Source organism: Gopherus evgoodei, chromosome 1, assembly GCF_007399415.2.
Source record: "Gopherus evgoodei ecotype Sinaloan lineage chromosome 1, rGopEvg1_v1.p, whole genome shotgun sequence".
Lineage (NCBI taxonomy): Eukaryota > Metazoa > Chordata > Testudines > Testudinidae > Gopherus > Gopherus evgoodei.
In genome coordinates, this window is record NC_044322.1 from 351,917,934 (window position 1) to 351,942,494 (window position 24,561).

Consider the following 24,561-nt stretch of genomic DNA (forward strand, 5'->3'; position numbering starts at 1 on the left):
TCTGTGGGTCAGATTTTGTCCATGTGCTGCTTTAAGGTTCCGTGGTTCAGATGTAAATTAATCTTTTCCATTACAAACAAATACACAGTGTTATATTTAACGAGATAATTTTTCTCCAAATGGCCAGAGGCAAACACACAGATTTACACTGTTTAATATTTTAAAGGTTAGTTGCTTCTAAAATTCACCTCTTCAGAGACCACGGATTTATATGATCATAGGAAGCATTAATTTCATGATGTGGATGATTGAAATGTTTCTTTATTATATATTAGTTCAGTGATGCAAATATGTAGACTAATGCATTTGTGTGTGCTCGTGTAGATACTTACTTCAAAATGATGCATTTTACTGCCTCCTGTATCAGAGTGATAAGTTAAAGTAGTAAAATATGAAATTATTCCCGTGTAATTAAATTTTGCATACATACATTATTGTCTCTTCCTGTCGGCAGCAGAAGAAACAAACTGATGTGTATGTCCATATAATTAATGGGATTTTTCAGATATGAAAATGTGGCTGCACCCTCACACGCTCCCTTTCACAATCTATGCAGGAATTGACTTCTGTGTAAGTGAACATCAACAACTTTTAACCTGATGGTCACTATTTAGCTCAATATTCACTGAAACGTGAAGCTTTGATACTGCTCTTGGCTACCCACATATAACGTTGCTTCATTAAAATGAGGTTTTATGGTAACTAAAACTGGCCCAACACATGTATTATTACAGACATTGCATGAAATTGATCCCTGTGCAGACAGCCAGATAGGCTATACGCCCCTTCATTCCCAATTAAACCTGATGTTTGGGTTGCTTTAGTCCAGGTTCCTGGTTCAGGCTCCTTTGTAGTTTTCATTCCTTTGTGATTACTTTTAACAAACCATTTTTATTCTCTTTCCTATGGTAAATAAGAGCGGTTTGGAGGCATGGGTGAGGAAACTGTGAATGCTATAGTTATTTGTGGAAGAGAATGATGGAGACACTGCTGTACTGCAGGTGCCAGGTGAGCAGTCAAAGTAAGGTTACAACACAGATGAATGAACCTCAGAAAGTTCTCATTATAGAGGGCCCAGAGCTTTAGGCTGTGTTGAGACTTGCGCTTAAAGTGGGACTTCAATCTCTCTATTTCAGGCTTTAATTATTTGGATTTAGTCTACAGTTTTAACACATTCTTCAGGAGATATGTGATTTTTCAATAATAATTTTGTGGTCAGAGCTTTACTAAGGGCTTGTCCTCCCATAGAGTTAGTGGGCAGCAAGCTAGGGGGTGAATGTGCAGCACTTTAGCCTGCTGTGACACTAAGTGCCCATGTGCCATGTTAGCAAACCAGGCATTAAAAGTTCCATAGAGTGCTTAACCTGCTACAGTTTGAAACCATTTAGGGGAGAAGTTTGAAACAGCAAAAGATCAAAGTGCATGATGGAACTTTAGTGCGCAGTAGCAGGATCCGTGCAGCCAGTTAGTGCACAGCAAGCTAGTGCACTGCAGATTTACACCCTGGCTTTCCATGTACTAACTGTCGACAAGCCCTGAATTTATAGACAAAAGATCTCAGACAGAGGGTGTCATAAACAGATAGCTAAGGGTTAATGTCTCTACACCTGGAAAGAGGTAACCTGAAGCACTTGACCAGAGGACCAATCAGGAAACCAGACTTTTTCAGGTCTGGGTGGAGGGAAGTTGTGTCTGAATTCTTTGTCTTCTGCCTGTCTCTCTCTCGGCCATGGGAAGATTTCTGTTTCCTGCTTTCTAATCTTCTGTTTCCAAGTTGTGAGTACAGAGATCATAATACAATAGGGGTTATTGTTTTTTTCTTTTGTATTTACATGGTATAGTTGCTGGAATGTGTTAAATTGTATTCGTTTGAATAAGGCTGTTTATTCATATTTCTTTTAAGCAATTGACCCTGTATTTGTCACCTTAATACAGAGAGACCATTTTTATGTATTTTTCTTCTTTTTATATAAAGCTTTCTTTTTAAGACCTGTTGGAGTTTTCTTTAGTGGGGAACTCCAGGGAATTGAGTCTGTGCTCACCAGGGAATTGGTGGGAGGAAGAAGTCAGGGGGAAATCTGTGTGTGTTAGATTTACTAGCCTGACTTTGCATTCCCTCTGGGTGAGGGGGGAAGAGAGATTAGCTCTCGGTACTTCTGTTTTCCAAGGCTGGAAACAGGGAGGGTGGAATCCCTCTGTTTAGATTCACGGAGTTTGCTTCTGTTTATCTCTCCAGGAACCCAGGGAGGGAATACCTGGAAGGGAGAAGGGAAGGGAAATGGTTTATTCCCCTTTGTTGTGAGACTCAAGGAATTTGGGTCTTGGGGTCCCCAGGGAAGGTTTTTGGGGGGACCAGAGTGCCCCAAAACACTCTAATTTTTTGGGTGGTGGCAGCTTTACCAGGTCCAAGCTGGTAACTAAGCTTGGAGGTTTTCATGCTAACCCCCATATTTTGGACGCTAAGGTCCAAATCTGGGAGTAGGTTATGATATGGTGGCAGCGTTTGTGGGAAAGATAGAATCCAGAAGCCAGTAGGAATATTATATTTTTCTTTTCTCTGCTAGGGGCTTTTAAGCAGAGAGAAAAAGTTTGGTTTTAAAAGGAACCAGAGAGAATTTTTTTTTCTCTGCTCTCTCTTGCAGTTTTTGGCTTGCATATTAAGCAAGGAACCATTAAGGGACTATTACGGGTCTTTTGTCACACAATAGCACTCCCATTGTGAGACAAGTATCCAGCAATACACATGCAAATAAAGTGGTTTTTCTGGTTTACTTTACATTGAAAAGATTAGCTAGAGGAAGAAAGGGAAAAAGGCACAGTTGCTAGGCAGACCCCAGGAGGCAACAGAGCCTGCAGTTCGGACAATAAACACCAGAGGGCACCTCAACACAAGAAAACAGGAACCATGCCTAACAAGAAAAAAATGGAGGCCGACGAACAATTAAAGACGCCGAGCACAGGCGAGATATGGAAAAAAAAAATACAGGAACTAGAAATAAAACAAAAAGAGAAAGAGAAAGAGAGGCAACTCACAAACAAGAGATGGAAAGGCTACAAAAACAAGAAGAAGCCAACAATGCAGCCCACCAACGAGAGTTGGAAAAACAGAGGGAGGCCCACCGACAGGCCATGGAATTAGAAAAGGCTAAGCAACAGGCTCCAGCCAATCCTGACAACCCTTCACCAATTATGGTTCCACATCCCAGGCAATTTCCCACCTACAAGGCAGGTGATGACACCGAGGCCTTCTTGGAAAATTTTGAAAGAGCCTGTCTTGGGTACAGCATCCCTGAAAACCAGTACATGGTAGAATTGAGGCCACAGCTCAGTGGACCTTTAGCAGAGGTGGCAGCTGAAATGCCTAAGGACAACATGAACGACTATAAACTTTTTCAAACCAAGGCCAGATACAGAATGGGGATAACCCCGGATCATGCCTGTCGGCATTTCAGAACCCAAAAGTGGAAACCAAATGGTGTCATTTCCCAAACACGCCTACTACGTTGGTAAAAATTATGAGGCCTGGATATCAGGACACAATGTTAAATCCTTGGAAGAACTGCACCTCCTCATACAAATGGAGCAGTTCCTGGATGGTGTTCCTGAGGACATAACATGGTACATACAAGATGGAAAACTCAGAAATCTCACTGAGGCAGGGGAGATTGGAGCCAGATGGATGGAAGTGGCAGAAAGCAAGAAAGCTACTGTCAAGGGGAACGAATACCCCAGGGGGCACACCGACCATAACCCTACAACCGAGGACAGCCAAAGACCCCACATACAACCCAAGTAAAGCCCCAGACGCCCTATTCTTCCACCTCACCAGTCTCCAGTAACTCACCTCGATCCAGTGACCCATCAGATGGAAGATGCTTTAAGTATAATGAACTGGGACATGTCAAGGCCAACTGTCCAAAGAACGCCATCCAAGTGCAGTTCATTACACCACCATCACCCACAAGATCCCCAGGCCCAGATGCCTCTCAAATACCCTTGGAGCGAAGGGAAAATTTGAGAGTGGGCGGAAAGAAGGTTACGGCGTGGAGAGACACGGGGGCACAAGTGTCAGCTTTCCACCAATCCTTCGTAGACCCCAAATTCATCAACCCAAAGGCCCAAGTGACAATTTACCCCTTCATGTCACAAGCTGTAGACTTGCCTACAGCTGAACTGCCTGTCCAGTACAAAGGCTGGTCAGGAATGTGGACGTTTGCAGTCTATGACAATTATCCTATCCCCATGCTACTGGGGGAAGACTTGGCCAACCAGGTGAAGCGAGCCAAGCGAGTGGGAATGGTTACACGTAGCAAACCAGGCAAGCTTCCAGACCCATTCCTGTTCCTGAGCCGTCCACAGACGCCCCATCTGTGTTACCAGAGACCCAGACAGAGGTAGTGGACCCGGATTCCATGCCAACCACTGAAACAGCCACAGCGCCTCCAGTCCCAGGCCCAGAACTGGAACAGCAACCAGCAATTGCAACCCCATCTTCAAACTCAAAGCCAGTGGGCGCCAGCGAGCCAAAACTGGCAGAAGCAACAGACAGCCATACCCAAAAGGCTCAGCCAGAGCCTGAAATACCCTCAGGTGCACCAGCGGAGAGCGGTTCACCAGCAACGGAAACAACCCCATCACCTACATCGCTTCCAGAGGGGCCAAGCCCAAGTCCCCAGTCTGAGGAAGAACTGGTGACCCCAGCCTCAAGAGAACAGTTCCAGACTGAGCAGGAAGCAGATGATAGCCTTCAGAAAGCGTGGGCGGCGGCAACACTCTAATTTTTTGGGTGGTGGCAGCTTTACCAGGTCCAAGCTGGTAACTAAGCTTGGAGGTTTTCATGCTAACCCCCATATTTTGGACGCTAAGGTCCAAATCTGGGACTAGGTTATGATATGAACAGAAATCCTCCCATAGCCGAGAGAGAGAGAGGCAGAAGACAAAGAACTCAGACACAAACTTCCCTCCACCCAGACCTGAAAAAGTCTGGTTTCCTGATTGGTCCTCTGGTCAAGTGCTTCAGGTTACCTCTTTCCAGGTGTAAGAGACATTAACCCTTAGCTATCTGTTTATGACAAGGGTACTCTTAAAATATTAGCTTTTAAACACGCAAAGGCTCGTTCCCCTTATTCATCATTATCTATTTTAGATCTACAACAAGATTTGATGGGATTGTCTTATTCCACGAGCTACTTCAGTTCTTTGACTCACCAGCTTGGCATGTACCATTGAGAACTGGGCAGCAGGGGAGTCACAGAATTACAGAATTGTCCATACGTGGCACCTTTCTCTAAAGCATCTGGCTCTGACCTAGTCTGAAGACATGACGCTGGACTAGCTGGATCATTGGGCTAAGCAGGTAGAGCTACAGCATGAATGATCCAGTAGTTTGGGCACTAGTCTGAGACTTGAGAGATCTAGGTTCAGGTCTCTTCTCTGCTCCAGACTTTCTCTGTGAACCTAGATAAGTCACTAAGGTATCTAGGCATTGCTGCACTACATCACAATGGTGAACTGATTTAGGAGCCTATCTCATCTTGAGAAGGAATTAAGAGTCTAAATCCTGTTGGCTGTCGATGGGACTTAGACTACCAAGTGCCTTGATCCCTTGTGAAAATGAGATTTAGGCTCCTAAATCAAGTTAGGCATTGCAATGCTGAGTGCAGGAATATCTAAATACCTTTAAAAATCTGGGCCTTGGCCTTTCTGTGCCTCAGTTTCCCATCTGTAAAAATGGGGATAACAGCACTTTCCTGTCACAAGGGTGTTGTGAGGATAAATATATTACAGACTATGTGAAGTCCTTTGCGATCTACTGATGAAAAACATTATCTAAGAGTCAAGTATTCTTATTATTTCTGATGTGCCTATATATACTCCTACTTTTTGCTGTAGAAAGGACAATTGTGATTCATATTACTGTAAAATAACATACATGTTAATTTCAGTAGTAACTCCCTTGAGAAGTGCTATTAGTTACATGATGTCTTCTGCTATTGCTTCTGAATCTTCTCAGAGTTGTGTGTCATTAACTCAGGAGAAACCTTTGAAATAAAGTTAGTTTTATTTTAATAATTCTCTTCCTGAGATTTCCAGTGCCTGCCTGAAGACCCCATATGTTGGCGTTGTATGTTCTACAGCTGAACTGAGCTGCATCCAAATTCTAATCATGTTTGCACTTGCGCTTCTAAGACTCTTCCTCGACCCCTCTCTCTTTAGAAGAGATATCGCTCTCTGAGTATGCCCAAGGGAGTGTTGGGAATGTTGATTCTACTTCATACCAAAAAAGAAAAAGCTTTAGCAGCTGATTGTGTGCACTAAATAGATTAGACCCTAATTTGCCATTGTCCATGCTGGGAGGACCTTTTCAGGAAAAATAAGAACACCAAGCATTTCATGGTAATGATTCTTGAAGGTCTTCTAGCAATTGGGCACAATGACCCACATCTACAAAGGGATTTAGGTCCCTGAATCCCAGTTTTGGACATCTAAGCCCCCATTCAAGGCAACATTCTGATCCATAAACCTTGCCCCCTTTCTTCCCCCCACCCCTCCCACTTGGCTATCACCTAAATTTATAGGTGCCTAAACTCACTCAGCATCCAAATTTTCACAGTAGAAGCTCATTAGGTTCCTAAGTTTCTACCTCAGAGCATGCATACTATTGCCTTGGGCAAGCATCTGGATGCCTAACCTATGGCTGAGCCCCAGTGTGATCCTCAAACCACGTGAGGATAGGCGTTCCTTCACCTATTTTCTTTGCGAGGCTTGATCTGGTAGGCATGCTCAAAAAACATAACTTCACACAAAATGATTGTGGAGGGAAGAGGCAGCAGCAGCTTCCCTTATAACCTTTAGTTAGAGCAGTGGTTCTCAACCTGTGGCTGCTTGCTGCCCAATCAGCACACAGTTGCAACCCATGTGACATCCTCAGGGCCATGCAGGTTGTATGTATATTGTGTGGATGCGACCCACATAACACATAGAGAGCTGCATATAGGGCCTACAATGGTAAATAGGTTGAGAGCCACTGTGTGAGAGCCCTTGCCTGAGTTGTGGGAGACCCTGATTCAGGTCCTCCTCCTGTCTATTGAGGAGCAGGGATTTGAAGAGGGACCTCTCTGGCAAATATCCCAGCCACTGGGCTAATGGATATTCTAGCCTGAGTCTCTCTTGTTGAAGTTATTCCACTTTAATTAAATATGAATTGGACCAGCGATTGAGTGAGAATTTGAGTCTAAGTCTCTTTGTGGATCCAGGCTTAGGCATTGAGCCAGTAATTGAAGCACTTTATTGGACTAACCTTTATTTGGTCAGTGACATTTAAATGGTCACCTCATTCTTCCTGCTACAGTGCCACACCAGAAAGGTATCTTAAATCAGCAGAGCAAGTACGTTAGAGAAAAGGAGCAGAAATCCAGGCTCTTCCTAACAGGAGTGAAGCCTGCCTAGGAAACTAGGGCTGAAGGAGGAAGAGAGCTCCAAGCTGATTTGCAAATACTAACCTCCATTGCCATTTGCAGGAATAAAGCCCATATGCCTACCAAGAGATTGCTGTTCAAGGTAAAGCTCCACAGCACAGAGGATTTGTTGGCAGAAAACGAAAGAGGTGATGCCACTGGGTTACTTTTGCCATCTCTAATAAATCTGCAAATTAATTTCCTGACTTCAGCAACTGAACCGACTCACAGCCATATGGCTACCCATTTCTCGTGTTTGTTCTGGGGAGAGCTAAGCAATGATAAGAAGGAATCATAAATGTGGAAGAATCGTGTGACTTTATTTATCCCAGTTGCCTCATCCGGCTGGCAGTATGAGATCAGAATTGGGTTTTATTTGCCTTTTTGCAATTTCCTTCTGTTTACCGTCTGCCCCCGATTCCCCTTCTGAATTGAAGTGTGGCATGACATATTTATCTGATTTATTTATGTGTAAAGAAGAGTCCCCGGGGCTCTTCTGAACCTTGCATGGTATAATCTTATTGAGAGTCTTTATGAAATTAGTGGTTTGTGGGCTGCACATGACATTTTGGTACAGAGATATGTTATTAATTCTATGTCTTCAAGTCTCAAAGATAATTTCCTGCATGAAGCACTAATCTCAATAATAAATGTCCAAAGGCCTGGTTCCACAGACCTTACTCATGCAAATAGCTTTTACTTATTGGGATGGTTCTTGGGCACCTTGTTACCCCCTGCTTCCAGCAAGAGGGGTCTTTCTTGTAGTGTGGGCTCCCTAACCCTCCCAGCCTTTCAGCCACTCATGCACTCTCCTCTAAGTTATGCTGTCTCTGTCTGCACCTTGCGAGTTAACAATAGGTGCATCCACTCCCCGAATCCTTGTGAAGTGTTCCGCTATGATATCCACCTTCTGATGCTGACTCACCACAGAAATTCCAGCTCCTCTGCCCCCAAAGGTGCAGTGATCCCCAGTTTAACCTGAAACCGCCACACAGCACCTGAGAGCACTTATACTAAAACACAAAAGAAGAATTTATTTAAGAAAAAATAAGGATTCAACCAGAAACAAGAGCAGTAATGGAAACAAATGGTTACAATATAAAACAGAATCCTAAAAAGCGAACCGGGGTCTACTCTGATCAAGAGTTACCTTTCCTATCCCATAAAGTCGATTTTCCCACCAAAATTCAGACTCTTGCAGAGCTGGCTGGTTTCTCAAGAACCAGGTTCTATATGTTCATCAAAGTATCCCTGCTTCATAATAGGTTTTCCTCAGTGCTTCTCCCTCCTCTGTGTTTCACTGAAAACAGCCTTTTGTTTCTATTCACAGACAGGGCGAACCCCTGCCTTGTTGCAAAGTTTCTCTCTGTCTTTTTTTGTAATCTTTAAATGGTTTTGATTGTTGTTGCCTCTGATGGTTTCCCATTGAAAGTCTTAGGATTGAACAAGGCTGAACAACTGGGCCTGACATTGCATCACCAGCCAAACAGGGCAGGGTGACAATTCCCCCTTGCCCGAATGGCTCATCACAGAGACCCATTGTCTCCTGGTGACTAATTTTTACTTCAAATCCATAAACCATGCTTTCAGTATAAATACATTATTCCTTAAATATTACCTATGAATACATCTCACAATGATTATGAATCTTGACAAGTTATGAGCTTTCTGTAGAAGCCTTACATGTTACTCTTTATTATCCCATAACACATGTGTACGGTGTAGTGCAGTGGTTCTCAACCAGGAGTGTGTGTATCCTTAGGGGTACGCAGAGGACTTCCAGGGGGTACATCAACTCATCTAGGTATGTGCCTAGTTTTACAACAGGCTACATAAAAAGCACTAGGGAAATCAGTACACACTAAAATTTTGTATAGACAATGACTTGTTTATACTGCTTTATATACTAGATGGTAATGTAACATGCGCATACACACTGTATTAGATGTGCGTTTTATGTCATTTACTGATGCATACAAGCACATTAATGAGGTTGAAGTTGTCATGGTCTGCATGCGGATGTGATGCAAAACTGGATAGATTTTTTAAACAAGGAGTTGGAAGCACTGGTAGTGGTGACAGTGAAAATTGTGAGAAATTGAAAACAACTAAAGAAAACACCCATTGTCAGTTCTGCGAGGAATATATTGCTTTTGGCTTGACATCTGCACATACCGATCCACCTCAAGCTTTGTGTTTCCTTTGCGGAGAAACTCTATCAAATAACAATACGAAGGTGGCACATTTGCAATGATGTTTGAAGACCAAACACCCTGCACATGTGGGTAAGCCAGTAGAATTTTTTCAGAGAAAGTTTTCTGAGTTCCAGACTTGCTAGCTTAAAATGAAAAAAGCTTTTCTAAGCACTATACCATCTACAAGTAGTTTTAAAGTGAGATGAAACTTAAGGTACTCAAGACAAATCAGATGTCTGAAAGGGGGTACAGAAGTCTGGAAAGGTTGCGAACCACTGCTGTAGTGAAATACTTTTTTTAATGTTTATTTGGTGTAGTGAGTTTGTCAGGGATGAGAGATGTTTGAAAAGAAAGGAGACACTTTGTCCTGGGGTCTCCTGTCACACTTATGCTGGAAATCACATTGCAGTTACATGAGAAAGGGTTCCAGGATAGGGCGATATGAATAAGATTTTTTGAAAGTGATCATGATTTTTGAATGTTCAACTTCACACACCTTAAAGGGACAAAGCATCTACCTTCTTAAATTAAACTCTTGGAGGAGTCTGAACCTGGGCATCTAGAAACTGAGCCAGTCAATCATTAGGCACTTTTAAAAATCATTACCTTAGGCCTAGAACATGAGAACGGCTATACTGGGTCAGACCAAAGGTCCATCTAGCCCAGTATCCTGTCTTCCGACAGTGGCCAATGCCAGGTGCCCCGGAGGGAATGAACAGAACAGGTAATCTCAAGTGATCCATCCCCTGTCGCCCATTTCCGGCTTTTGGCAAATAGAGGCTAGGGACACCATCACTGCCCATCATGGCTAATAGCCATTGATGGACCTACCTCCATGAATTTATCCAGGGCCGTCCTTAGGAATAAATAGCATACGCAGCTGACTAGGGCACCATGATATTTAGGGCACCAAATTGCCCCAAATCTCTTGGTGCTCTAGGCAGCTGCATGCTGCATACACAGCAGCACCAGCCCCGGCGATCAGCCCTATCCCTCGTCCAGCCCCCCTGCAAGGGTCAGGGCCATCCCTAGGGGTGTGTGGGGCCCCAGATAACTCCCTCTGCCCTGCCTCTTACCCTTCCCCCTGCTTCACCCCCAGCCCGCCCTCATTCCACCTCTTCCCCCAGTGAGCCCGAGCTCACCAGCAGCGGCGGGAAGCAGAGCAACCAGGCCCAACCCGCCCCACTCTGCCAGCTCCCAGCCACAGCCCCCTGCACTCACCGGCGGTGGAAAGCAGAGAGACATGGCCCCAGCATGCTCCGCTTCCCTTGCCCCAGCCCCAGCCATGTTGTGTGGGTTGGGGAAAGGATGGCCCCAGCTCTCACCGATGGCGGCAAGGGGAGTGCTGCGGCTGGGAGCTGGTAGAGTAGAGCAGGCTGGGGCTGGGCTGCTCGGCTTCCCACCGCTGCTGGTGGTGGTGGGGGAATCCCTTCCCCCAAACCTCCTCCCTCGAGCGACACAGCTGGGGCCTGGGTGAGGGAAGTGGAACGTGCTGCTCCCAGCCCCCCATTAATCCCCAGGGCCACTCTGGGCCTGTGGGGCCCGCAGAAGTGGCCCCCCAACAGCTCGTGCCTCCCAGAGCCTTGTAGGGCACCCAAATGGCTAGGGACGGCCCTGGGTTTATCTAGTTCTTTTTTGAACCCTGTTATAGTCTTGGCCTTCACATCATCCCCTGGCAAAGAGTTCCACAGGCTGACTGTGTGTTGTGGGAAGAAATACTTCCTTTTGTTTGTTTTAAACCTGCCGCCTATTCATTTCATTTAGTGACCCCTAGTTCTTGTGTTATGAGAGGCCTGATCTATGCAGAACTTTTGTACAAATATAACTATTTCATTTTAGGAGTATGATATTTTCACCTAAATAGACCAGGGCAACCTCTAGCATGGACACAACTGTACTGATGTAAAAGGTGCCTTCTACCAGTATAGATTATTCCCCTTCCCATAAGGAATAGCTGGTCTGATAAAAGCACCTGTATACCAATATAACCTCATCCAAACTAGGAGAGTTGCACTGCTTTAATTATACTGGTGTAGTTAACGAGGTACGACTTCTGCGTGTATAGAAAGAGTTCTTTACAGTTGCAGTGCTAAAGGCCATTCAAGCTGCTATATTTTCATCAGCTTATCCTGTACTGTACGAGTTGGCACCCTGTAGATTCCCAGTCCTTTTTGTCTCTAGCCTGTGGCTTTGTGCTATGTTCAAGGTCTGACATTCCTTTAAATGGGAGCATATTGTATCATAACAGGTCAAGTAAAATAAGACAAGCTGGGTTAGACAGTCGACCAGGCACTTAACTTTACTCTGCTTGGTTTCTACAGAAACAAAGCCCTGCGGTCAACCTCTTCGACTTCTCTTTGAAATGCAGTAGCTATGGATTTGTCCACAGTGCCCAGGTTTAATAATAGCTTCCCCAGGAGGAAAGATGTGTCTATTGTTTGAGATCATCAGAGGAGATTTTTGAGGGGGGTAAATCTTTTGTTATGAAACCAAAGCCATGCAACTCTTGCTTGGTTTGATCTACTGTTGTTAGATAGCAATTTAGGCCTAGGGTCATTGGAAGATTTTTTTCAGAGCCACACACCTGTTCATACTCACTTGGTGTCAGGTCAAAACCCCAGTAATTGACAGGATTTCAGCTGTTAGCAGAAATCCCTTATATGATGTCTGACAGTCCTTCCAGAAAGATGAAGGTCTTGTGGCTAAAGTACTAGGCTGGGATTCAGGAGAATTCACTTCCTAGCTCTGCCACAGACTACCTGTGACCTTGGGCAACTCACATAATCGTGCTGTACCTCAGTTACTTTCTTTCTTTCATCTCTTGTTTGTCATTGTCTATGCAGATTGTGAGCTCTTTGGAGAATGGTGTGTGTGTGTGTGTCTGTGCGTGTGTGTGTGTACACAGTGAAGCCTCAAACTCCTCTGGGCATTACCAGAATACAAATAATAAAGTCAAAATTATTATTATTTCACTGTAAGTGTTTTAGTCATTTGCACCTAAAACTCCAAGCCCTCATGGATTGAAGCTGAAGTCAAAGTTCTCCTGAAACCCTGAGAAGTGAAACTGTTGAGCTTTGCACAGCTTAAAAATTACCTTCCTGTCTAAAAGGGTTCTGTAGTGGACAAAGACATAGACTTAGTTCCAGAACAGGCAGGGTGGAGCCCTAGTTTTTACGCAGCCAGTAGAGAGGAAGGATGGACCAATGAGTAGAAGACTAGCCTAGGACATGAGTCCTGGATTCAGGGCCGGCTCCAGCTTTTCTGCCACCCCAGGCGGCACAAAAAATCCCAAAACAAACAAACAAAAAAAAGGACGAGTGGCGGCACTTCGGCAGCAGCTAAATTGCACCGCTTCTTCTTCTGCGGCAGTGGGTCCTCCCTCTCTTCAGCGGCAGCTCAACGAGGAAGAGAGGGAATGAGAGACTGCTGCCGAATTGCCGCCGAAGACTTGGACGTTCCACTCGGATACTGGATGGAATGTCGCCCCTTTGACTTGGTCACCCCAAGCTCCTGCTTCCTACGCCGGTGCATGGAGCCAGCCATGCCTGGATTTGATTCTCTGCTCTGCTACAGGCTTCCTTTGCAACCTTGGGCAAATCACTTTGTCTTTCTGTGCATCTGTAAAATGCGGATAATAGTACTTGCCTACCTTACAGGGGTGCTCTGGGGAAAAATATGTTAAAGACCGTGAGGTGCTGAGACACTGCGGAGATGGGGGCCATACAAGAATGTTAGCTCAATAGGGTGAGACAAAAAAGGAGAACAGATGAATGGTGACAGAGACATGAACCAGAGAATGTAGCAATGCTCTGTCAGATTTCCCTCCCAATTTCAGGTGACCCCAACCTCTGCTGCAGCAGTGGCATCTTTCTTCCCCCTGGCAGGCTTGCCACTTCTGCCAGCCCTTGTCTCACAAGGGCCACTTCCTGAATCCACCACCCCTCCCCTGGGGCCTGCACCTGTCAATCACCTGCTTAGATGTCCAAATTCTATAATATGTGGCCACAACTAATTGCAAGTGCAAAACTGCTCTCACAAAATGAGGGGGATGTTTCTGGCACATACGATGTTACTCTGCAGTAATATGGAGATGTTTGTTAGTGGTGTTTGTATTTTTTTGTATTAAATTCAAACAGCAGAGGTACACTCTCCCCCCCGAGAAGAGCACTTGAATTATCATTTTTTCAGAGCAAGCCTATGGCTTTTGGAGAAGATTAAACCTTCAAAGCAAAAGCACTGGAATCAACTACTTCCCTGGTGTAATTCCAATAGGTGTTTACATCAGAGATGGATGCGTCCCATGGAGCTTATTTAAACGGGCTATCTTTCTTTTCTTTGCTTTGCTTTCATTTGTCTCTGTACAAATTTAAAACATGTTGCCCTGCTCATGACTTATTTATATTGTGCCATGTATTTAAACTCTAGTGTTTTCTGGGTGTTTTTTTAACATTATGTCCCAAACACTGTTGTTCCCGGAGAAGATGTCCAAATGATTTGTCAGCAGAGGGAAAATGCTGTGGGGCATTATCATGTGAGAACCCCCAGCTAGCATTGCCATATTTCAGGTTCCCAAAAAGAAGACACTGCCAGGGGGACAGTGAGGGGGGGAGTACAGTTGAGGGTACTGGAGAGGTTACCAGGGATGTAGGAGGGGGTTGTGTGTCCTGGGAGGGGTATTTGGAGGCCTTGGAGGGATACCTGCAGTGGGGGTACTCACTGGAGGTAAGAGGCAATGCTGTTCCCTGTCACAGCAACAGCCATCAGTTAGCGCCTCCCTGTGTGGATCTCCTCCCCAGGGCTGGGAGCCGAAGCCTGGCTGGGTGAGATCCGGCAGCTGTAGCTTCAGGGGAATGGACCAATCAGCTGCTGATGCAGGGAGGGACCAATTGGGAAGCAGACCAATCAAGGGTCTTTCTGAGCTGCAACGACTGCTCTGCAAAAATCTTGGACATTGCCTGTTGTTTGAAAAATCCACCCAGACAGAAGGCAGAGCATCATAAAAGGGGCAACATCTGGGAAAACCCAGATGCATGGTAACTCTAGCCCTGCCCCCAACCCCATGGCATGTGATAAAGAGGCTATATGGTTTGGGTTTCCTTTTTTCCTTTCACTGTCAAGGAACATTCTTCAATAATGGCCAGGCTCTCGTACAGTAAAGGAAAACAGCCTCCTGCAAAGCACTTCTTGGATGCCTCAGAAAATCAGTCCGTCCCCACATCATTGAAAAGCTCTGAGCTGATGTTGGAACTTACTCATCGGTGCCAAGGTGAAGTTATCAGCTAATGCAAAAGAGGCAAATCTGAGTTCAAAAGCAATCTGAAGATTCCTTTTCCCTCTCAACTGGTAATGGGGGAAATTCTCAGCCTCTGCTTTTCCTCACCCCCTTGCGCCACCACTCAGCGTGGGTCATGATTTTGATACCAGTTTCAGGAAATAATCTGTCCGTACTGAGGCAGGCTGAGCTCAATAGACCCAACTGAAAATGAAAAGGGAAAAAGAATGGAAGACATGAGAGTGGAAAGAGAGGCTACTCAGTATAATCAAGTGGCTTTACATGCATGTAAGTGATCTGATCCTTAGGCAAAGTCAAAGTATGGTGTGGATCTCCCATAACTTGACTTGAATGCAGTGAGTGGAAATCCATAATGTCTCTCACCTCTGCCTTTCCATCACAGAAACCAACCTTGTCTATTCATTTTGTATTACTTCTGTGTGCTGCATTTTATAACAATCAGCTTAGAGCAGTGGCTTCTCTTGAGAAATCCAAGAGATGAAAAATAACTTTGCGCACTAATCAGTGGTGAATACTGCATTTCCCTGACAGCCATCAGAATCATATGAGCTTTGCTTCTCAGAGTTTCCTGTGAGCATTTGACTTGGTGAACACCCCAAAGCTAAGCCCCCAAACGAAAGCAAAACTAAATCATTGGGTCTCACACTGAAACTGTGAATTTCAAGTGGATACAATGTTCAACCATATATTGGCCCAGGAACATGAACATTACAATAAACTTAGCTATAGTTATTATTGGTGTGACACATAGCACACACGGGGTGAAACTTGTCTTCCAGGCATCCAAGAAGGAATTGCTCCAAGAAACTCACAGTTTAAGGACAGACAAGTTGGCAGAGGTCAAGAAAGGGAAAAAAAGAAAAGTGATTTTCTATACAAACCAACAAGAAAGCATGGTAAAAGTGGTGCTTTAAAAGAGGCTTAAGTGAGATGGTAAGTGTCTTGCAAATGAATTCAGGGAGGCCATATCATGTATAGGAGACTACATGGGAGAAGTCACAAAGGCAATTGTTTCAGAAACTGACAGGTGAATGGATGAGAGTACAAAATTTGGCAGGGTGGAGGGTCACATGAAGTTTGACAAGGAGATCAGTAAGGAGAAATGGATTTATATAGACAAAGTCTTTATATTCATAATAAAACTCAGAGCCGAATGATTTTTCATTTAATTTTTATTTTTGCTATTACTTTGCAATTCTTTAATTTGAAGGGTGTGTTCCCTTTGAGATATCCCTGATCTGTCCTACTCTGATATTGCACAGAATTTTTCTTTAGGCTGTGTAATATTATACCTGGCAACTAAAGAAGAAAACCAAGCTGTGCTGTGTGTACTTACATTTCACTAGGGGTAGAAAAAGTCATAGGCCAAGATGGCAAGTATAAAAGTGCACATTGCAAATCTTAAATACCCATTGTTCTACTTTGGGTGGGGTGTTAAAAATGACCTTAGCTCATCTATTTGATATCTTTCTATAAAAGAAGTGGCTTCCTTCCTGGCAACAAGATATTTTAATGAATGTTTAGTATAACTGATTACCTACTGATTCAATCAATTATGTGAACATGGAGCCAAAGAGAACATTATGTGGCTTTACGCTGTTGCTGCAGCTGCTCTGCTGCTTGACCTCATGACACGTTCACTGTCTGCTGTAAATATTTGCATCTGTCAGCAAAACCTGGACAGTCTCCTGCTGCCAAATTGCTCTGTTATATAGACTAAAACTCTTCCTTATTAGTTGACTCAGGGCCCCAAATACAACCCTGTTAAGAACGCAGGTTGATGTGGCTGTCAGAAGGGAAAGTGGAAGAATCATTGAAATGAAATTGTCTGACCATCCTGGAAATACTGATGAAATTGTGATCTAGTTGTCCACGTATGGAGCTTATCCAAAGCCTCCCATTGACTTTACTGGGCTTTCAGTCAGGCCCTTTACATGGTGTTCTTTTAAAGAAAGGTTGTTCTCACTGTTTGACTTCCTGTATGCAACAATAATGGATAAAGAAGTTGACAATGATAGGGTATGGAGTAAATTGCAGTGGCAGTTTATCGGTCAGGAAAATGATTAGCAATTCTGCAATGGCAAGGCTTTGAAAATGAAAATACCTTGCTATGGCCAAGAATCTTTCTTGTAAAGAATAAGCTTAGTAAGCTGTGTATGACGGCTCTTCATTCAACCAACTGTTATAATTACCTATATCTCTTTGGTCTCTGAGCTTGTAGGTGATAATGTATTTGGCGCACCAATAAAAGAGATCCTTGTATCTCGCTTATTTCCTAAGGCAGGAAGAAAAGAGATATTAAAACCATCTCTTCAGATAGTCCACAATACAAAATATCCACCACGCTGGCATGAGTTGACCCTCTTTTGCACAGTCTTTCTACACAACATAAAGAGCGAATGGGCCATGGAGTGAATGGGCCACAGAAACAGGACTATGCTCTGACAACTGGTGATGCCTTAGTGTAAGTCTGCACAGCAAAAGAAAAAGAAAAGACATGGCAGTGAGTCTTAGTGCCTCGGTCAACTGGTTTGGGCTCACATTATGGGGCTAAAAATAGCAGCATAGACATTCCCACTTGGACTGAAGCCTGGCCTCTGAGATCCACCCCATCAGTGGTTTCAGAACCTGGGCTCCAGCCCTAGCCCAATCATCTATGCTGCTATTTTTAGCCCTGTAGCACATGCCTCGTGAGCCGGGGTCAGTTTACTCAGGCTCTGAGACTCGCTGCCATCATAAGAGTTTTTCTGCAGAATACACATGCCCTTAGGATATGTCTACACTGCAGTGTAAGCCTAGGGTTTGAACTCAGGCTCAAGCCTAACCCCCACCTGTCTACACACAAATTGTGTTAACCCAGGGCTTGGTCCCAAGATCCCACATAGGTGGAGGGTCCAAGCCTGAGTCAAGCCAGGACCCAGGTTCAAGTGCTATTGCTTTGCTATCCCATAATCCAACGGGCTGACTTTCTTTGTCCTTTGAACGGTCAAGTTTGGTGGATGACCAAGTTTTCTCACACTGCACCGCAGACAAAGGCTAGAGCAGCCACGTTTTGGGAGGGCACTAGAATATGGGTGCTTGGACTCATTATAATGCAGTGTAAACACTGGAGCCCCAGATTGGGACTCAGAGTTCAACTGTTCATAACCTGGAGTTACAAATGAGTGTAGACTCTCAAGTTCTAGGTTAAAAAATCCTGGGTCCCAAAATTCGAGTTCTACTAACCCTGGGCTCACATTGCAGTGTAAACATACCTTAAGATGAAGGGTAGAAGGTCCCACAGCTCAGGCTCCAGCCCAAGCCTGAATGTCTACACCACAATTTTATATCCCTGCAGCCTGAGGTTTTGTCTACACTACAGCCAGGATCAATGCTCTGAGATCGATCCACTGGTGGTTGATTTAGAAGGTCTAGTGAAGATCTCCCAAATCGACTGCAGATTGCTCTCCAGTTGATCCCTATACTCTACTCCCAATGAGAAGAGTAAGGTAAGTCAGCAGGAGATTTTCTCCCATCAACACCCCTCCCCTCGGTGTAGACCCCACAGTAACTCGACCTAAAGTACGTCGACTCCAGGTATGTTATTCACATAGCTAGAGTTGAGTAGCATAGGTTGACTTACTGCGGTAGTGTAGACATAGCCTGAGTCTTGCAAGCCTGAATCATCTGACACAGATCATCCTCAGGTGTTTAATTGCTGTGTAGACATACCCTGGGAGGTCAGGTTTGAGGCACAATGGCAGGGCAGTGTGGATAATCTTGAATACCACTAGTCCCTGTTCTGAACCTCTTGATTGGAGAAACTAAGGTCTTTAGGGCTATCAATGTGGCACCTTTCATATGTTCTTATTTTTTGGGAAAAGCCATAGGTGCTTGTACATTATTTAGTAGTATGTAAGCAGAGTCAGGATGAGCTCTACCCTGACATCTGGTGGTGAATTATGGCGAGTGTGGAAAAGAATTTCAGGAGCTGATCCTGTTTGCATAGGCACACCCACTGCGCCTAGCATATCCCATGACAGCCTAAAATGGTCACTTTGACAGCTGTGGGATCCCCAATTTCTCTGTTATTGGGGCAGGAGGAATAAAGTGTTGTTACCCTGATTATGTGAATGAAAGACTATGAGCCTGTTTTATGGCAGAGGATCTCACCATCAACTAAGTAGCACTTGCTAGACAAGGGGTATGGGTGCCAAAACCCAGTGAATTGGGTGAGGCTGGGAATTGGTGTGTGTACCTGATGAAATGGGCCTCTTTTGAGGGTTTGGAACACCAATTGCATCTCCTTCTCTTTCCACTGTTGAAGAGCAGAGCCAATTTTGATTCCATTAGAAGTCCATCTAGAGGCTGCGGAGCTGAATTCACTTTGGGCCAATGGTGCACCAGCACTGGGGCTCCCCTACTACAAGCTGTAATCACTAAAAGAGCTAAACTTACTGAGCTGAGATCACTGAGTGCTGTGTTAACTAGTGGGGGGGTCTGAAGATCTATCGCTAAGTGGCTGGCAGAGCGGAGCAGTTTGCAGCACGGTTGGAGCAGCCCATGGAACAGTGAGTGGAGCAGAGTGGAGCTGAGCTGAGCAGTGTGCAGGATGGTTGGAGCGGCCCACGGAACAGTGAGCGGAGCAGAGAGGAGCAGTTTGTGGGATGGTTGAAGCGGTCCACGGACCAGCGAGCAGAGCGGTTTGCGGGGATGGCTGACGTGGCTCACAGGTCGGCTGGAGGAGTGGCACAGCTGGTGCAGTGGAGCCTTTTGTGGTGACGGTTGCAGCAGAACTCCACGAAGAGGCAGGGCAGTCGGCTCCGGCTCACGTAAGGTGCCCCTTAACACCCTGTGTGCCCTCACCCAATTTCCACCCAGGCTGTGGGGGTAAAACTCTGCAGATAAACTTTTGAACTCTGGGGCGGCACTGACCAGGGACAAAGACTTTTGGGTTATTGGACTTTGGGATGATTGGACTTAAAACCCTAAGGGAAAAAGGACATTGCCAAAACTTACTTGGTGGGTCTTTTGCTCATGGTTTATGTTTGTGGTGTTTCCCAAATATGATGCCACATTGTTTCCCTCCTTTTTTAAAAGGATTTTGCTACATTCAGACTCTGTGCTTGCGAGAGGGGAAGTATTGCCTCCTAGAGGTGCCCGGGGGGTTGGTGTGTAATTGTACCATGTCACTGGGTGAGGGCTCGAGCCGGTTTTGCATTGCGTTATTGAAACGGAACCCCTGGATACTGAACCCAGCCCTTGTTGCTGCCAACTCAGAGGGACAGAAGGGTTACAAGTAAATGAATAATTAGGTCTGGTTGAAAGCAAATCAGTACACAGGCAGTGCAGCTTTTCTATCGACTGACTTTTTGCCACCTTGAAACACTTACATCCTTAGGTTTCTTGCCCAGGAGTGCTGTCTTAAATGGAGAGTTTGTCTTTCCTGTGTGAGAAGGAATGCTGGCCAAATTCTACTTGATGGTACACTGTTGGAAATGTGGAGTATTTTTGTTTCATTGTTTCCTTGTGCTCCCCCCTCTGTCTGCATCCACCTCTTGTCCTATACTTAGACTGTGAGCTCTTTAGGGGAGGGACTATCATTTTATCCTGTTTGTTCAGTGCCTAGAACAATGTGGTCATGCTATAATGCAAATTAATAATAATTAATAATAATTAATAAATGGAGTAACTGAAGTCTGGAATCATTGTGGATTTTAATGAGCAAAAATTGCTTGTCTGTCTTAAGCTGGGTGGGTGCAGAAATTTAAATTTGACTCCTCTTGGAGGCAGACATTCTGTGCTCACCCTCCAGGGGCTTGCTCTGCTCCCTCCCCACTGAGCCCTAGGAAAAGCTTGCTGCCCCCACCGCCCCAGCCCCAACAGGAACTTGCTCTCCTGCCCCCAACACGCACACACTCTGGCAGGAGCTCATTCTTTTCTGCCTCTGTGGCCTCGGGGCTAGAGAAATTCTGTGCCCCTGATGATTACTGGGCAGGGTGGGGTAGCCTGTGCCCCTCCTTGTCTCCTACTTGTGCACGCTCCTGGTCTTCAACCAGTGTCTTGGTTGTTTACCAGCACAATTACAAGAAGTAAAAGAAGACAAATAATGGGGTTTTTTTACTGTGAGGAGATAATACTGTAGTTCAGAGATCGGCAACCTTTGGCACGCGGCCTGTCAGGGAAATATGTTGGCAGACCGGGCTAGTTTGTTTACCTGCAGCGTCTGCAGGTTTGGCTGATTGCAGCTCCCATTGGCGGCGGTTTGCTATCCCAGGCCAATGGGGGCTGAGGAAAGCAGCGTGGGTCAAGGGGTGTGCTGGCCTTCACTTCCTGCAGCCCCCATTGGCCTGGAACAGCAAACCACTGCCAGTGTGACCCGCGATCGGCTGAACCAGTGGACTCTGCAGGTAAAGTAACCGTCCCAGCCCACCAGCGGATTTCCCTGATGGGCTGCATGCCAAAGGTTGCCGATCCTTGCTGTAGTGTAACAGAGGTCAGTATATTGTACAATGAGAGACTCTAAGAAGCAAGGATGAATGGTGTGGTGGTGAAGGTTGAATAGGAGTGCCACTGACCCCTTGTGAGACCTTAGAGAAGTCACCTGGCACTGCATTTCAAAACAGTGATCTCCTCTTGGTGGGTGCAACTTCACCTGCAAAACTTACACCTGAATTTTGCACCTGTAATGCAGCTATAGGTACAAAATGTGAGCAAATGCTGTTCCCCCCCCGAAGGAAATCCTGGATTCAGCCCTTTGAAAATGTACCCCTTAAATCTTCCTTGGTTTCCTTATCTGTATATGTAAAAATAAATGGGGGATCATGCTTCTGCCCTTAACAAGGATGTTGTGAGGCTGTTTCTGTTTTCAGGCACGTTGAGCTCCTGGAATGAAAGGCGCTATGAAAGTGGATGGTATACTTGTATCACAGGCACTGATGGGCTGGAGAGACATTTAGGTCCTAATCCTTCAGGGAGCTGAGTTAATCATGGGAACAACTAACCTAGAGGTGTGGTCAGGGCCGGCTCCAGCTTTTTTGCCTCCCCAAGCAGCAAAGCAAAAAAAAAAAAAAAAAAGATAAAGCCGATTGGCGGCACTTCGGCGGCAGCTCAATTGCATCACTTCATTCTTCTGCAGCAATTCAGCGGTGGGTCCTTCGTTCCCTCTCTTCCTCTTTGGCAGCACTTCAGCGGCAGCTCAAAGAGGAAGAGAGAGACTGAGGTACCCACCGCTGAATTGCCGCCAAAGACCCAGATGTGCCGCCCCTTTCCATTGGCTGCCCCAAGCACCTGCTTCCTTCGCTGGTGCCTGGAGTTGGCCTTGGGTGTGGTAGATTCTCTTTTATCTGAAGACTTTAAACCAAGACTGACTGTCTTTCTAAGAGAGAGGCTCTAGCTCAACCAGCAGTCAGAGGCTTGATGCGGATACCACTGGATGAAATTCTCTGACCTGTGGGATACCGGAGGCCAGCCTAGATGATCATAACCATCCCTTCTGGCCCTAAAGTCCTTTAGCATATGTGGAACCCCAGTGAAATCAAAGGTACTCTGTTCCCACAGAGCTCATTGCAGGGCCAGGGCCTCACTTCTTGGCATTTATTGATCTCCTGAGTAGTGGTTTAAAGTTTTTAGAATAAAACCAATTTTAAGATATTGGTCTCAATTCTGCCATCAGCCATGGCTGTGCCTCCCCGTTGATCGTAATGTAATTTCAGGGGCATAATATAGGGCAGAGTTTATCCCAGGATACCTGATCCAAATTTTAAACATTCTTTGTAAGTATAATTACTAGATCTGCAAGTGAGAATCTGAAGTCACAGCATGGCCCCTGATTTGCACTCTTGAACCCTGGAGCACAAAAAGTTCACAGTTCTCTTGAAAGGCCTTTCCACAAGCATGATTTTCCATGTTGCATGTTTCAGAGTAGCAGCCATGTTAGTCTGTATCCGCAAGAAGAACAGGAGTCCTTGTGGTACCTTAGAGACTAACAAATTTATTTGAGCATAAGTTTCCATGGGCTACAGCCCACTTCATCAGATGCATAGAATGGAACAGATAGTAAGAAGATATATATACATACAGAACATGAAAAGGAGGAAGTTGCCATACCAACCCTAAGAGGCTAATTAATTAAGATGAGCTATTATCAGCAGAAAAAAAAACCTTTTGTAGTGATATTTTTTCTGTCGCTTTTTAATTGACAGCAATATCCTCAAAAACGATGAACCTGTGTTAATGATAGTCAGGTTAGTCTGTTTTTCTATTTCAGGTTTTGTTTTTCTTGATTTGCCAGTATCTAAAACTCTGAATGTAAAACAACCTTGTATTTTAAACAGAGATTTCTTCCAAAGGTCTTCTCAAAAGGAGCTTTGTTTTTTAATGTCTCTATAATAGCTTTATCATAGCATTGCAGCCATTGTAGGAGGAAGACCTGTTATAATAATGAAATAAACAACAAGTTACAACCTTCCCACAAACAAAGGAACCATTGGCATTTATTTGCCTGTAATACACTATCTGCCTAATTACCTGGTATACTAGGGGTCCTACATGAGTTACAACAAAATAACAAAGCAATGGAAGTATAAGCCATGCTCACATAGCTTATGTTTTCCTGCTAATACACATCTTCATCATCTTCTTCTGTCAGTTTATACAGCTGTGAATATCTTGCATGGTGCCCATTCAACCTATCCCTTTCATTTAAAACATGATAAAAGCAGTTTTGTTTGCAAAAACAAGGGGACTGGAATATTGGGTTTTGGAAATCAGACTATAAAAGCTAGGAATTGGGAGAGCTTGGGAGAAACACCACCTATGCTGAATAGATTCTTAGAGCAGAAGGGACTATTATGATCTAGTCTGACCTCCAGCATAGCGCAAGCCATACATTTCACCCTGTGATTCCTACATCTAGTTCAACAATTTGAAACTGACCCAGAGAATAACTTTTAGAAAGACATCCAGTCTTTATTTAAATACTCCAAGTGACAGAATTTACCACATCCTTTGGTAATCAGTTCCAGCAGTTAGATACACTCACTTATTTACATCTTATTTCCTATTTGAACTGTGGTGGACTTAAACTTCCAGCTATTAGATCTCGTTGCAACTTTGTCTGCTAGATAAAAAAAAACCTTCCGATAGGGTGACTTGCTTTTTTAAATGAATTCTTCCAGCTGGTCAAACCAGTGAGCCACACATGACTGGTTTAATTAAAGTCCATAGTACAGAAAACAGCACCTAACATAACTAAAAAGTTCTACCCTTCCTTGAAAAGTTGTGAACTAGATATGGTGGGTCTGTGTGAAGTAAGCTGGTGGTCTCCATACAGTTCCTAGTGGACAATCATCCATGACATGCAAGCCATCACTACAGCTGGCACTATATAGATCCCTGGTAATAAACCTCAACAGAAGGAACCCATGGATCCTTGTTGTAATATGTCTGTGATTTAATTAAATAACTTCAGGGCTAATTTCTGCACCTCCCTTTACAATCCTAGTAATCTAATCAGGGATGCAAATCACCTTGGATTGCACTAGAAGCTTTTAGTTCTTTTGACAGAAGACCTCAGCTGCTTTGATAAGTACTGGAGACAGAAAAGAGTTTACAATCTAAACAGACAAGACAGATA